This window comes from Arachis stenosperma, chromosome 2 (assembly GCF_014773155.1).
Source record: "Arachis stenosperma cultivar V10309 chromosome 2, arast.V10309.gnm1.PFL2, whole genome shotgun sequence".
Taxonomy (NCBI): domain Eukaryota; kingdom Viridiplantae; phylum Streptophyta; class Magnoliopsida; order Fabales; family Fabaceae; genus Arachis; species Arachis stenosperma.
Genome location: NC_080378.1, coordinates 39,777,431 through 39,792,692, shown reverse-complemented (window position 1 = coordinate 39,792,692; position 15,262 = coordinate 39,777,431). Strand labels below are relative to the sequence as shown.

At 39.5% G+C, this 15,262-nt stretch overlaps 1 non-coding gene across 1 annotated transcript; it reads right to left on the bottom strand.

The window, feature by feature from the left end:
- Nucleotides 1-7,665: 7,665 nt before the first annotated feature.
- Nucleotides 7,666-7,773, bottom strand: LOC130964121 (small nucleolar RNA R71). The gene has a single exon (XR_009080229.1). It is a non-coding gene; the product is annotated as a small nucleolar RNA R71 (small nucleolar RNA).
- Between the last annotated feature and the right edge of the window lie 7,489 nt (nucleotides 7,774-15,262).

Sequence of the window (15,262 nt, the reverse complement as noted above, 5' to 3'; positions counted from 1 at the left end):
CAGAACCACTCTGACTTAGCAACCATGGTCTCTGATCTAATCAAAACCACTCAAAGTTTCATGACTGAAACAAGGTCCTCCATTAGGAATTTGGAGGCACAAGTAGGTCAGCTGAGCAAGAAAGTTACTGAACTCCCTCCTAGTACTCTTCCAAGCAATACAGAAGAAAATCCAAAAGGAGAGTGCAAGGCCATCAACATGGCCAAATTTGGAGAGGAATGAGAGGAAGTGAACGCCACTGAGGAAGACCTCAATGGGCGTGCACTGACCTCCACTGAGTTCTCCAATGAGGAAACATGGGAATCTGAGGCTCAAAGTGAGACCATAGAGATTCCATTGGACTTACTTCTGCCTTTCATGAGCTCTGATGAATATTCCTCCTCTGAAGAGATGAGTATGTCACTGAAGAGCAAGTTGCTAAATACCTTGGAGCAATCATGAAGCTAAATGACAAGTTATTTAGTAATGAGACTTGGGAGGATGAATCCCCTTTGCTCACCAAAGAACTGGATGACTTGTCTAGGCAGAAATTACCTCAAAAGAGACAAGATCCTGGGAAGTTTTCAATACCTTGTGCCATAGGCACCATGACCTTTAAGAAGGCTCTGTGTGACTTAGGGTCAAGTGTAAACCTCATGCCTCTCTCTGTAATGGAGAAGCTAGGGATCTCTGAGGTACAGGCTGCAAAAATCTCACTAGAGATGGCAGACAAGAAAACAAGCTTATGGTCTTGTAGAGGATGTTTTGGTGAAGATTGAAAACCATTACATCCCTGCTGATTTCATAGTCCTAGAAGCTGGGAAGTGCTTGGATGAATCCATCATCCTTGGCAGACCCTTCCTAGCCACAGCAAAGGCTGTGATTGATGTTGATAGAGGTGAACTGATCATTCAAATGAATGAGGAATCCTTTGTGTTTAAGGCTCAAGGATATCCCTCTGTCACCATGGAGAGGAAGCATGAGGAGCTTCTCTCAAAACAGAGTCAAACAGAGCCCCCACAGTCAAACTCTATGTTTGGTGTTGGGAGGCCACAACCAAACTCTAAGTTTGGTGTTGAACCCCCACATTCAAACTCTAAGTTTGGTGTTGGGAGGTTCCAAAATTGCTCTGAGCATCTGTGAGGCTCCATGAGAGCCCTCTGTCAAGCTACTGACATTAAAGAAGCGCTTGTTGGGAGGCAACCCAATGTTATATTTTATCAATTTCCCTTTGTTATTTTATGTTTTTTGTAGGTTGATGGTCATAAGAAGTCACAAAATCAATTGAAAAAGCAAAACAGAATGAAAAACAGGAAGAAAAACAGCACACCCTGGAGGAAGAACCTACTGGCGTTTAAACGCCAGTAAGGCTAGCAGGTGGGCGTTTAACACCCAATCTGGCACCATTCTGGGCGTTTAACGCCAGAAAGGGGCACCAGACTGGCGTTAAACGCCAGGAAAGGGCAAGAACCTGGCGTTAAACGCCAGAAATGGGCAATAGCCCAGCGTTTAACGCCAGAATTGGCTCAAAACGCATTTTTGCATGCCATTTGGTGCAGGGATGACTTTTCCTTGACTCCTAAGGATCTATGGACCCCACAGGATCCCCACCTACCCACCACCCTCTCTCTTCTTCTTCACCCATTCACCAATCACCTCAACACCTCTTCCCCAAAAAACCCTTCACCTATCAAATCCCATCTTTCTCTTCACCACTCACATCCATCCTTCATAAAACCCCACCTACCTCACCATTCAAATTCAAACCACTTTCCCTCCCAAACCCACCCATAATGGCCGAACCCTACCCCTCCCTTCACCCCTATATAAACCCATCTTCACTCCTTTATTTTCACACACACTAAACACTACTTCTTCCCCTTTTGGCCGAACCACAAAGCCATCTTCCTCTCCTCCATTTCTTCTTCTTCTACTCTCTTCTTTCTTCTTTTGCTCGAGGACGAGCAAACCTTTTAAGTTTGGTGTGGTAAAAGCGTTGCTTTTCATTTTTCCATAACCATTTATGGCATCCAAGGCCGGAGAAACCTCTAGAAAGAGGAAAGGGAAGGCAAAAGCTTCCACCTCCGAGTCATGGGAGATGGAGAGATTCATCTCAAGGGTGCATCAAGACCACTTCTATGAAGTTGTGGCCTTGAAGAAGGTGATCCCCGAGGTCCCTTTTTCACTCAAAAAGAGTGAATATCCGGAGATCCGACATGAGATTCGAAGAAGAGGTTGGGAAGTTCTCACCAACCCCATTCAACAAGTCAGAATCTTAATGGTTCAAGAGTTCTATGCCAATGCATGGATCACCAAGAACCATGATCAAAGTGTGAACCCGGATCCAAAGAATTGGCTTACTATGGTTCGGGGGAAATACTTGGATTTTAGTCCGGAAAATGTAAGGTTAGCATTCAACTTGCCCATGATGCAAGGAGATGAACATCCTTACACTAGAAGGGTCAACTTTGATCAAAGGTTGGACCAAGTCCTCACTGACATTTGTGAAGAGGGCGCCCAATGGAAGAGAGATTCAAGAGGGAAGCCGGTTCAATTAAGAAGGCATGACCTCAAGCCCGTGGCTAGAGGATGGTTGGAGTTTATCCAACGCTCAATCATTCCCACTAGCAACCGGTCCGAAGTTACTCTAGACCGGGCCATCATGATCCATAGCATCATGATTGGAGAAGAAGTGGAAGTTCATGAGGTTATAGCCCAAGAACTCTATAAGGTGGCGGACAAGTCCTCCACCTTGGCAAGGTTAGCCTTTCTTCATCTCATTTCTCACCTCTGTTATTCAGTAGGAGTTGACATAGAAGGAGACATCCTCATTGATGAGGACAAGCCCATCACTAAGAAAAGGATGGAGCAAACAAGAGATCCCTCTCATCATGAGATCCCTGAGATACCTCAAGGGATGCACTTTCCTCCACAAGACTATTGGGAGCAACTGAACACCTCCCTAGGAGAATTGAGTTCCAACATGGGACAACTAAGGGTGGAGCACCAAGAACATTCCATCCTCCTCCATGAAATAAGAGAAGATCAAAGAATCATGAGAGAGGAGCAACAAAGACAAGGAAGAGACATTGAGGAGCTCAAGCACTCCATAAGACCTTCAAGAGGAAGAACAAGCCGCCATCACTAAGGTGGACCCGTTCTTTAATCTCCTTGTTCTTTATTTTCTTGTTTTTCGAAAATTGTGCTTTATGTTTGTCCATGTGTGTCTTATGATCATTAGTGTCTTAGTGTCTATGCCTTAAAGTTATGAATGTCCTATGAATCCATCACCTTTCTTAAATAAACAATGTTCGTAATTGAAAAAGAGAAGAATTGCATGAATTTCAAATTTTATAACAGATTAATTATTTTGATGTGGTGGCAATACTTTTGTTTTCTGAATGTATGCTTAAACAGTGCATATGTCTTTTGAATTTGTGGTTCATGAATGTTGGCTCTTGAAAGAATGATGAAAAAGGAGACATGTTACTGAGGATCTGAAAAATCATAAAAATGATTCTTGAAGTAAGAAAAAGCAGTGAATACAAAAAAAAGAGGCAAAAAAAAAAATAAAAAAAAGGGAGAGAAAGAGAAAAAGAAAGAAAAAGAAAGAAATAAAGTTGTGATCCAAGGCAAAAAGAGTGTGCTTAAGAACCCTGGACACCTCTAATTGGGGACTCTAGCAAAGCTGAGTCACAATCTGAAAAGGTTCACCCAATTATGTGTCTGTGGCATGTATGTATCCGGTGGTAATACTGGAAGACAGAGTGCTTTGGGCCACGGCCAAGACTCATAAAGTAGCTGTGTTCAAGAATCATCATACTTAACTAGGAGAATCAATGACACTATCTGGATTCTGAGTTCCTAAAGAAGCCAATCATTCTGAATTTCAAAGGATAAAGTGAGATGCCAAAACTATTCAGAGGCAAAAAGCTAAAAGCCCCGCTCATCTAATTAATACTGATCTTCATAGATGTTTTTGGAGTTCATTGCATATTCTCTTCTTTTTATCTTATTTGATTTTCAGTTGCTTGAGGACAAGCAACAATTTAAGTTTGGTGTTGTGATGAGCGGATAATTTGTACGCTTTTTGGCATTGTTTTAGTATTTTTAGTAGTTTTAGTTGAGTTTTTAGTATATTTTATTAGTTTTTAGTTAAAATTCACTTTTCTGGACTTTACTATGATTTTGTGTGTTTTTCTGTGATTTCAGGTATTTTCTGGCTGAAATTGAGGGACCTGAGCAAAAATCTGATTCAGAGACTGAAAAGGACTGCAGATGCTGTTGGATTCTGACCTCCCTGCACTCGAAGTGGATTTTATGGAGCTACAGAAGCCCAATTGGCGCGCTCTCAACGGCGTTAGAAAGTAGACATCCTGGGCTTTCCAGAAATATATGATAGTCCATACTTTGCCCAAGATTTGATGGCCCAAACCGGCATTCAAAGTCACCTTCAGAATTCCCAGCGTTAAACGCCGGAACTGGCACCAAAGTGGGAGTTAAACGCCCAAACTGGCACAAAAGCTGGCGTTTAACTCCAAGAAGAGTCTCTACACGAAAATGCTTCATTGCTCAGCCCAAGCACACACCAAGTTGGCCCGGAAGTGGATTTTTATGTCATTTACTCATCTTTGTAATTCTTAAGCTACTAGTTCCCTATAAGTAGGACCTTTTACTATTGTATTTTCATCTTGGTTTTTCTGGTTCCCTCTCTGGGACCGAAGCCAATGATCACTTTTGTTCTTATGTATCTTCAACAGTGGAGTTTCTACACACCATAGATTAAGGTGTGGAGCTCTGCTGTACCTCGAGTATTAATGCAATTACTATTGTTCTTCTATTCAATTCCGCTTGTTCTTGTTCCAAGATATCACTTGTTCTTCAATTTGATGAATGTGATGATCCGTGACACTCATCATCATTCTCACCTATGAACGTGTGACTGACAACCACCTCCGTTCTACCTTAGATTGGGTGAATATCTCTTGGATTCCTGATACACGATGCATGGTTGATCGCCTGACAACCGAGCGCTCGCCTGACAAACGAGCCAGCCATTCCGTGAGATCAGAGTCTTCGTGGTATAGGCAAGAACTGATGGCGGCATTCAAGAGAATCCGGAAGGTCTAACCTTATCTGTGGTATTCTGAGTAGGATTCAATGATTGAATGACTGTGACGTGCTTCAAACTCCTAAGGGCGGGGCGTTAGTGACAGACGCAAAAGAATCAGTGGATTCTATTCCGGCCTGATTGAGAACCGACAGATGGATAGCCGTGCCGTGACAGGGTGCGTTGAACATTTCCACTGAGAGGATGGGAGGTAGCCACTGACAACGGTGAAACCCTTGCATAAGCTTGCCATGGAAAGGAGTAAGAAGGATTGGATGAAGACAGTAGGAAAGCAGAGAGACGGAAGGGACAAGCATCTTCATACGCTTATCTGAAGCTCTCACCAATGATATACATAAGTATCTCTATCTTTATCTTTATGTTTTATTCATATATCACCCATACCCATTTGAGTCTGCCTGACTAAGATTTACAAGGTGACCATAGCTTGCTTCATACCAACAATCTCCGTGGGATCGACCCTTACTCGCGTAAGGTTTATTACTTGGACGACCCAGTGCACTTGCTGGTAGTTGTGCGGAGTTGTGATAGAGTTGAGATTGCAATGAGCGTACCATGTTGATGGCGCCATTGATGATCACAATTTCGTGCACCAAGTTTTTGGCGCCGTTGCCGGGGATTGTTTCGTGTATGGACAACTGAAGGTTCATCTTGTTGCTTAGATTAGGTAATTTTTTCAGAATTTCTTTAAGAATGAATTCTAGAGTTTCATGATGATTTGTTGAAATCTGGCTGGCTGAGAAGCCATGTCTAATCTTATTGGACTGAGGTTTCAACTTATAATCACAAGAGCTTGTTGATTTCTATCAATCTTGCTGTTGAAGCAATGATCTGCTGAGGCTTGGCTGGCCATTGGCCATGTCTAGTGTTTTGGACCAAAGCTTTCTTTGAAAGCTTGGCTGGCTGTGAAGCCATGTCTAATTCCTGGACCGGAGTCTTAGACTAGCATTGCAATGATTCCTGGAATTCAAATCAAGAATTCTGAAACCTTTATTTTCTATTTTCATATAATTTTCGAAAAAGCACAAAAAAATTACAAAATCATAAAAACAAAAAATATTTTATGTTTCTTGTTTGAGTCTAGTGTCTAATTTTAAGTTTGGTGTCTTGCATGCATTGTTTATTTGATCTTGGTTCTATTTTCAAGTCAATAATACAGGGAACTGAAGATTCAGTACATGCAGCAGAGGAATTACACAGAAAAAGCTGGGCGTTCAAAACGCCCAGTGAAGAAGGACAGACTGGCGTTTAAACGCCAGCCAGGGTGCCTGGTTGGGCGTTTAATGCCCAAAAAGGTAGAGCATTGGGCGTTAAACGCCAGAATGTGCACCATTCTGGGCGTTTAACGCCAGGAGGGCACAAGAGGGAAGATTCTGTTTTCAAATCAATTTTTTTTTCAAGTTTTCAAAGGTTTTCAAAATCAAATCTTTTTCAAATCAAATCTTTTCAATCAAATGTTTTCAAAATCAATTTCTTTCCTTTTTCAAAGATACTTGCTAACAATTAATGATTTGATTCAACATTTCAAGTATGTTGCCTTTTCTGTTGAGAAAGGTTTAATGTTTGAATCATATCTTTTCTTGTTAGCCAAGTCATTAATTTTTAAAATCAAATCTTTTTAAAATTGTTTTCAAATCATATCTTTTCAATCATATCTTTTTAAAACCATAATTTCTCAATCATATCTTTTTTCTAACTAGTTTTCAATCATATCTTTTTGGTTTCTTTTTCTTCAAAAAAATTACTTGATTTCTTTCCCACTCTTGGTTTTCGAAAATCAATTAAAGTTTTTCAAAATGTTTTCAAAATCTTTCACTTAATTTTCGAAAATCTCTTCCTCTCTTCTCACATCCTTCTATTTATGGAGTACCACTCCTTCTCAATGCACAATTCGAACTCTATCTGATTAAGTTCGAATTCTTCTACCTCTTCCTTCTAATTTTCTTTTTCTCTGACACCTCAAGGAATCTCTATACTGTGACATAGAGGATTCCATATTTTCTTGTTCTCTTCTCTTTCATATGAGCAGGAACAAAGACAAAGGCATTCTTGTTGAAGCTGACCCTGAACCTAAAAGGACCTTGAAGCGAAAGCTAAGAGAAGCTAAGGCACAACTCTCTGTAGAGGACCTAACAGAAATCTTCAAAGAAGAAGAAGCCATGGCAGCCGAAAACAACAACAATGCAAGGAAGGTGCTGGGTGACTTTACTGCACCTACTCCCGACTTCTATGGGAGAAGCATCTCTATCCCTGCCATTGGAGCAAACAACTTTGAGCTTAAGCCTCAATTAGTTTCTCTAATGCAACAGAATTGCAAGTTCCATGGACTTCCATTGAAAGATCCTCATCAGTTTTTAGCTGAATTCTTGCAAATCTGTGACACTGTCAAGACCAATGGGGTTGACCCTGAGGTCTACAGACTTATGCTATTCCCTTTTGCTGTAAGGGACAGAGTTAGAATATGGTTGGACTTACAACCTAAAGACAGCTTGAACTCTTGGGAAAAGCTAGTCAATGCCTTCTTGGCAAAGTTCTTTCCACCTCAAAAATTGAGTAAGCTTAGAGTGGAAGTCCAAACCTTCAGACAGAAGGAAGGAGAATCCCTCTATGAAGCTTGGGAAAGATAAAAACAATTAATCAGAAAATGTCCTTTTGACATGCTTTCTGAATGGAGCATCATAGGTATTTTCTATAATTGAAAAAGAGAAGAATTGCATGAATTTCAAATTTTATAACAGATTAATTATTTTGATGTGGTGGCAATACTTTTGTTTTCTGAATGTATGCTTAAACAGTGCATATGTCTTTTGAATTTGTAGTTCATGAATGTTGGCTCTTGAAAGAATGATGAAAAAGGAGACATGTTACTGAGGATCTGAATAATCATAAAAATGATTCTTGAAGCAAGAAAAAGCAGTGAATACAAAAAAAAAAGAGGCAAAAAAAAAACGAAAAAAAAGGGAGAGAAAGAGAAAAAGAAAGAAAAAGAAAGAAATAAAGTTGTGATCCAAGGCAAAAAGAGTGTGCTTAAGAACCCTGGACACCTCTAATTGGGGACTCTAGCAAAGCTGAGTCATGATGCAATTGCATATTTGTTATATTAGCTAGTTAGTTTAGTTGGTTTTAGCTTAATTTCACTCATTTTCTCTAAATAAACAAGTCCTTTTATGAGTTTTATCTTCATGCATGGGAATGCCAAGGAACATGTTGATTCTAACCAAATTCATGCAAATGATTTAAGGAATACATACATGAATGAGTAGGAATAAATCTCATAAAATTTATTGCATGAATTGGTAAGACTTTGAAGCTATTTCCTTTGTTGACGATAGGTGATGAAGCATGGAAGCAAGAATGATGCAAGCTGGGCAAGAAGAAGTTGGCGTTGCCAACTTGGAGATAGTGTGCGTTGTTGAGGACAACGCCAGGCAACCTTGAAGAACAAAAGTTGGCGTTGCCAACTTGAAGAAAGGGGGCGTTGTTGAAGGCAACGCCAGGTAGCCCTGGAGAAGCAAATTTGGGCGTTGCCAACTCTAGAAGGGCGTTGCCAACGCCAATTTGTGAAGCAAGCTTGGCAGCCTTGGAGAAGCAAAGTTGGCGTTGCCAACTTGAAGAATAGGCTGCGTTATTGGAGGCAACTGACAAACCCCATTTTGACGGTTTGTCTTGCATTGATTATAAGAGATTTTAATACCTTTTACCCTCATTTATTCAATAAAATAGCATGGTTTTGTGATTGTCCCCTTGTTTGTGCTTAGATGTGAAAACATGCTTTTTAGGTCTTTAATTTGATGATTTTAATCTCCCTTTGATTCCACTAGATGCCTTGATGTGTTTGTTAGTGATTTCAGATTGAAGAGGCTAGGAATGGATCAAAGGAGTGAAGAGGGAAAGCATGCAAAGTGGAGAAATCATGAAAAGTCAAAGAAGTTGAACTCGCCCATGGACGCGCACGCGCACCTGGCGCTTGCGCGCACCTGCGAATTACTCCATGGACGCGTACGCGTGCTGTGCGCGTACGCGAAGGTGTTGGTTTATGATTTTTTTAATGAAAACGTGGCCAACGAATTCTGAAGGGTTGTGGGGCCCAATCCCAACCAACTTTGGCGCCAAAGATGCTATTTAAAGCCAAGGATTGAAGAGAAAAGGGGATTCCAACTCATTAGTTCATACACACTCATTAGGATTAGTTTAGAGTTAGTTTCTAGAGAGAGAAGCTCTCACTTCTCTCTAGAATTAGGATTAGGATTAGGTTTAGTTCTTAGATCTAGGTTTAGATTCATCTTCTTCTACATCTCTTCTCAATTTCTTGTTAGTACATTCATTCTTCTTCCATTCTTTTGTTGTAATCTCCTTTATGTTGTTCTTATGTTTTTGTTGTAGAACTAGAATTGTTCCTTCCACTTTCTTCCAATTCAATAAAAGGTAATTCATAATAAATGTGTTCATTTGATTAGTTGTTGTTAATTCCTTATAATTGAGTAGTGTAGATTTACTTTTCTTGCAATTTACTATGCTTTCCTTTTATGCCTTCCAAGTGTTTGATGAAATGCTTGGTTGGATTTTAGAGTAGAATTTTATACTCTTGGCTTGGAAAGGTAACTTAGGAACTCTTGAGTTACTAATGTCCAAGTGATTGATGATTGGGAGCCATTGACTCTAGTTCTCACTAATTGAATTGGTGGAGAGTTAGGACTTATGGACTAGGATTGATATAGCTCATTTAACTTTCCTTTACTACTAGTTAGAGGATGATTTAATGGGATTAATCCTTGCCAATTCTCATATTGTGGTTAGTGATTAGGATAGAGATCCTTGACTACCAACCCTTGCCAAGACCTTTTTTAGGCCTTAGTTTACTTTCTTGCCATTTATCTTTCATGTTTCTTATCAAAACCCCAAAAATAACTCAAACCAATAACAAAACACTTCATTACAATTTCTAGGGAGAACGACCCGAGGTTTGAATACTTCGGTTTATAAATTTAGGGGTTTGTTTTAGTGACAAACAACTTTTTGTATGAAAGGATTATTGCTTGGTTTAGAAACTATACTTTACAACGAGATTTCATTAGTGAAATTCTAAACCATCAAAAATCCAATCGTCAGAATGGCGCCGTTGCCGGGGAATTGCAATGGTGTTGTGTTATTGGTTATTGTATATATGTGAATATTGTGAATAGCTTGATTTTTGGATTGCTTGCTAGTTTTTGCTAGTCTTAGTATTTTGTTTCATTATTTCTTATTAGTTTTTGTTCCTTATTTTCTCTTGCCATCATGAATTCTCACTTTGGCTATGAGTTTGGTTCCAATTATGTTGTAGGAAATGAAGACTACAATGAAGAAATGTATCAAGGATGGGATAATCAAAGGTGGGAGGAGCCATATGCTTGTGATCAATCCTCATGGCAACAACCTCCACCAATGAACTATGAAGAAGAGCCATTCCATGATGCATACCAATCCAATGGCTATGGTGAATCTCCTTGTGACTTTCAAGAACCACCACCATATGCCTATGAGTCATATCCTCAACATGAGCCTCAACCACACTCTCAAGTCTATTTTCACCAAACACCTCCATATGACCATGATTCATATCCACTACACCAACCACCTTTTGAACCATATGAGCCATACATGGAACCACAATTCCAAGATTACTACTACCAAGAACCACCTCAATACACACCACCACCTTACCAAGAAGAACCGCCTTCCTATAATGAACCCTTTCTCCAAGACAATGAACCCTCTTATCCATTCCAATCTTCAATGGATGAAATCCTTAGCCTTATACTTCAAGGGCAAGGAGAAATGCAAAGGGAGACACGAGAATTTATGGCTACTTTGACCAAGGTAGTAAGTAATTTAGTCTCCCAATATTTGAGTACTCAAGGCACTCCCATGGTTACATGTGGAGAATCAATTGAAAAGCATAGCATGAAGGAGAGATTGGAAACTCCGATGGAGAGTGAGGAATGCTACTTTGTGTTAGAACAATTGGAGGAACCTATGACCGTTGAAGAAGAGGAAGAAGTGGTTGAAGACTTAGGAGATGCGGAACCCCCTTGGAAACTTAGAATTGAAGAAAACCCCTCCAAGAAGATTGAATTTGATGTTGAGGAGGAAAGTGCACAACCTCCAAAACAATTTTTGAATGAAGACTTGGAAGGAATGAAGCAAGAATTGAGTTCCCTTGGTGATAAAGATCATGCATCCAATCTTCTTGGTGAAGAATCCTTTGAATTTAAAGAACCTTCTCCCAATGAGTTTGAAAGTGATATGGAGGTAGATTTCTCTCAACCTCCCATTTATGACTTGAGTGATGGAGAAGAGCTAGATGAAAATGATGAACAAAGGATTGAAAACGAAGAAGTTTATGAAGAGGTGGAAATTGACAAGGAAGAATACAAGGGAGGAAAGCTCGCAAGCACATTGGAGATACCTCTCCCCAAGCCACCACCATCTATCTTTTCATTCAAGTGGGTAAATTCTTTATACTTAAGCTTCATTATTCCCCTTGAATATGGTTTGCTTGAGACGGATGGTCAACTTAGACATATTTGTGGCTTTAAGAGTAAAAAGGAGATGGTTAGTGGTTTGAAATATCATTCTAGGTTCGTCATGGTTGCATACTCAAAGCTTAATTGTAAGAGTTGGTGTAGAACTAGATTGCTTGGGTCTAGAAGGATGTTTGGTCACTTTGTTGAGAATTCACCTTGCTCACCACCCACATGGATTAATGATAATCAACTTGGAGATGGGTGTGAAGACAAAATATGGGATCCGGGAACACATGAGGATCAACATTGGGAGCCCATGGTTTGTGAAGAACTCCATCAACGCTTGGAGATATTAATCTTGAATGATGGAGCTTATTGGAAGTCCAAGCATTGGTGGAAGTTCCAAGATGAATACAAGCACAAGCCACCTTGAGAGGAGCTCCCCATAAGTCCAACTTAAGGACAATAAACAAAAGTGCTAGGTGGGAGACACCCCACCATGGTAACTTCTTTTCATTTTCTCTTTTGTAAATATTTGGTAGAATTAGTCTAATTTCATGTTTTGTTAGTTGAGTGTAATTGGTAGTTTAGTATGTTAAATAAGGTTTTATGGGGCTTTGGTAGCTGTTTGGAGGTTTAGAATGCTTAGATTGGTACAAAAACATAGAAAAAAATTTTTTGAAAAACAGAGCACCATCCACGCGTACGCGCATTGCGTGCGTATGCGTGCATCAAGCATTTTCGACCACCCACGCGCGCGCGCCATGCGTGCGTACGCGTGGATTGAGAAGTTCCACCTTCCATACCTTGACCCGAGAGTTAGGCCTGCACTGTGCGCAACTTGGGCCTTTGGCACAAACTATTTCACGCGTACGCGCATCTGGCGCGCACGCGTCCTTATGGCAACCTGCGAATAGACGCGCAAGCGCACATTGCGCGCGCGCGCTGATCGCCCCTGTGCCCTCCTGGTACATATTCCAGAGAGTTGGGCCAATCTTGGGCTGACACCATGCCCCCAGCGCAACTCAGTCGGCGCGCTCGCGTACGCTGCGCGCACGCACCGACCCTCTCGGACACCACCCATGCGCACGCGCCATGTGCGCGTACGCGTGGATCCCCTTTCTCAACACTTCTCTTTTCTTCTTCCCTTTCCATTTCTTTCCTTCCCCTTTCTTCTTCCCTTCTTTCCCTTCTTCCACACCTCATCCAACACTTCCAAACACCATTGATAACCATTTATTTTAGTTAGTTATTAGTTGATTAGTTAGTCAGTTTAGTTTTCATTTTATTTTCTCTCTTTTTCATTGCAAGTGTTGGATTATTATTCTTGTTTACCATTAATTGCTGCTGAGTGTTAAAAAGGGATGTTATCTTAACATCATTATGTTTATAATCTTTGTTGGATTCTATTGTTGAGGTTATATTTTGCTACTTGGTCTTGAGTTCTTCATGCTTACCTTTTGAAAAAAAAAATACCAAGTGATGAGAATTGCCTTCGAGCTTGTAACTCTTCTTGAATTACATGATTTGGCCACCATGTGATTTGAGCCTTATTCTGTGATTAGGCAACTTCTTGATGGAAGATGTTGTGCATTTACCTTAATGCATTGTATTTTATGATTATATGCATCCATATGTGTTTGACTTGAATGCTTTCATGCTTCTTTAATGCTTGTTTTACCTTACAAGTTCACTTAAAGCATCTCAAGCATACTAGAATGAGTAAAGTGCATGCTTCTTTTGTGACATAACTTTTATGCTAATGTGTGTTCTAAACCGCGCAATTTAGAATTCACACACTTATTTGTCATTAATGTCACACTAATTCACTCACTCAATTCTAGTGATTTACCTCATTCCAACAATTATGCTTCCTTGCTTTTGTATTACCCTACCTTATGGTGTTATATTTTTGTTTTTCATGATGAATGCACCACAAGCAATAATGGAAGCAAGATTAAGAACACGTAGCAATCCGGAGAGTCGTCGTACCCCCTTGCTCATCTTTGAGTGCACCGAGGACGGTGCAAACTTTTAAGTGTGGGGAGGTCGTCCGACCGTTCGGCGATTTTGGGTGACAAGTTTCTAATTCCAACATTTTTGCATTTCATTCTAGGATTTTAGGATTTTTATTTGCATTCTCTTAATTTTTACATATGTATACATAATAAGCTTAGTCAAAATAATGAAAATTTTCAAGATTTCTATCTATAGGGCACCTCAATTGATTTGAGTGAAAACTTTTCATAGAACTTGCTTGAATTATATATATTGTGGATCATGTTTTTGAGCTAAGAACACAAGCAAGTGAGTTTTGAGCCTAATGGTGTGGTTACATCTTATAACCACTTATTTTTCCTTCTTGTGTGCATTATTCTCTTCCTATGAGTGTAATCTTCGATTTGTTTGATTCTTTATGTCCATTATTTTGTGTATACATGCATTTATATGATTGAGGCCATCATTTCATTTAACTCACTTACCCAAATAGCCTTACCTTTTATCTTCCATTGTTAGCCAATTTGAGCCTACGCTTAACCCACTTGTTCTTTAATTTAGCACATTACAAGCCTTAAAGCGGAAAACAATAAATGTCCTTATGTGGATCTTTGATTAGCTTAGGCTAGTGTGTGTGATCACCATTCAAGTGTGGGAACCTTGGGACATTGGGTGAATAAAAGGGTAGTTTTGTATTTTTATTGAGAATATTGGGAATTGGGTACATGCTCATGTATTGATCAAATGTATAGACCTTATGCATTGATGTTCTTGTATATAAAAAAAATGAGAAAAATAAAAGAAAAAGAAAAGAAAAATAATATGGAAAATGAAGAAAAAAATTAGAAAAAGAAAGAAAAAGAAGAAAAAGAAAGAAATAAAAAGGGGACAAAATGCCCCAAAGTAAAGTGAAGCTCAATAAAGATCAATGCATAAGTGTTGTGAAATGAAAAGAAAATGCATGAGTATGTGAAAAAGTGAAGAATGGGTAGTTAGGTTAGAACTTAATTGTATAGGATGTCATAGGTTAGGTGGGAAGTCTAAGCTTATCAAAGATTCAAACTTCAAGCTCACTTAACCATATATGCATCCTACCTTGACCCTAGCCCCATTACAACCAAAGAAAAGACCTCATGATACTTGTATGCATGCATGAAATATATGTCGATTGTTAGAAGAAGAACAAATCTTAGAAAGCATGATTAGGAGAGAATTGAGTGAATCAACCCTAAACACTTGAGCGAATAGAGTGCAAACACTACCGGTGAGGGTTTGATGCTCAATTACATGTTTCCACCTATGATCATCTTTTCATGCAAGTTTGTAAAAATATTTAATAACTCAATTCAATTGTGGATTAGACTTGCTAGTCCTTAGCCCTTGTGCATATATGCTTCTTGGGAATTGATTTATTTTGACCAAGCAATTGCATGCATTTAGATAGTTGCATATAGGTAGATTGCATTTAGTTAGTTCCATTGAATAAATGCCATACCCTTTACTTCATTCTTGGTTTAAGCATGAGGACATGCTTGGTTTAAGTGTGGGGAGGTTGACAAACCCCATTTTGACGGTTTGTCTTGCATTGATTATAAGAGATTTTAATACCTTTTACCCTCATTTATTCAATAAAATAGCATGGTTTTGT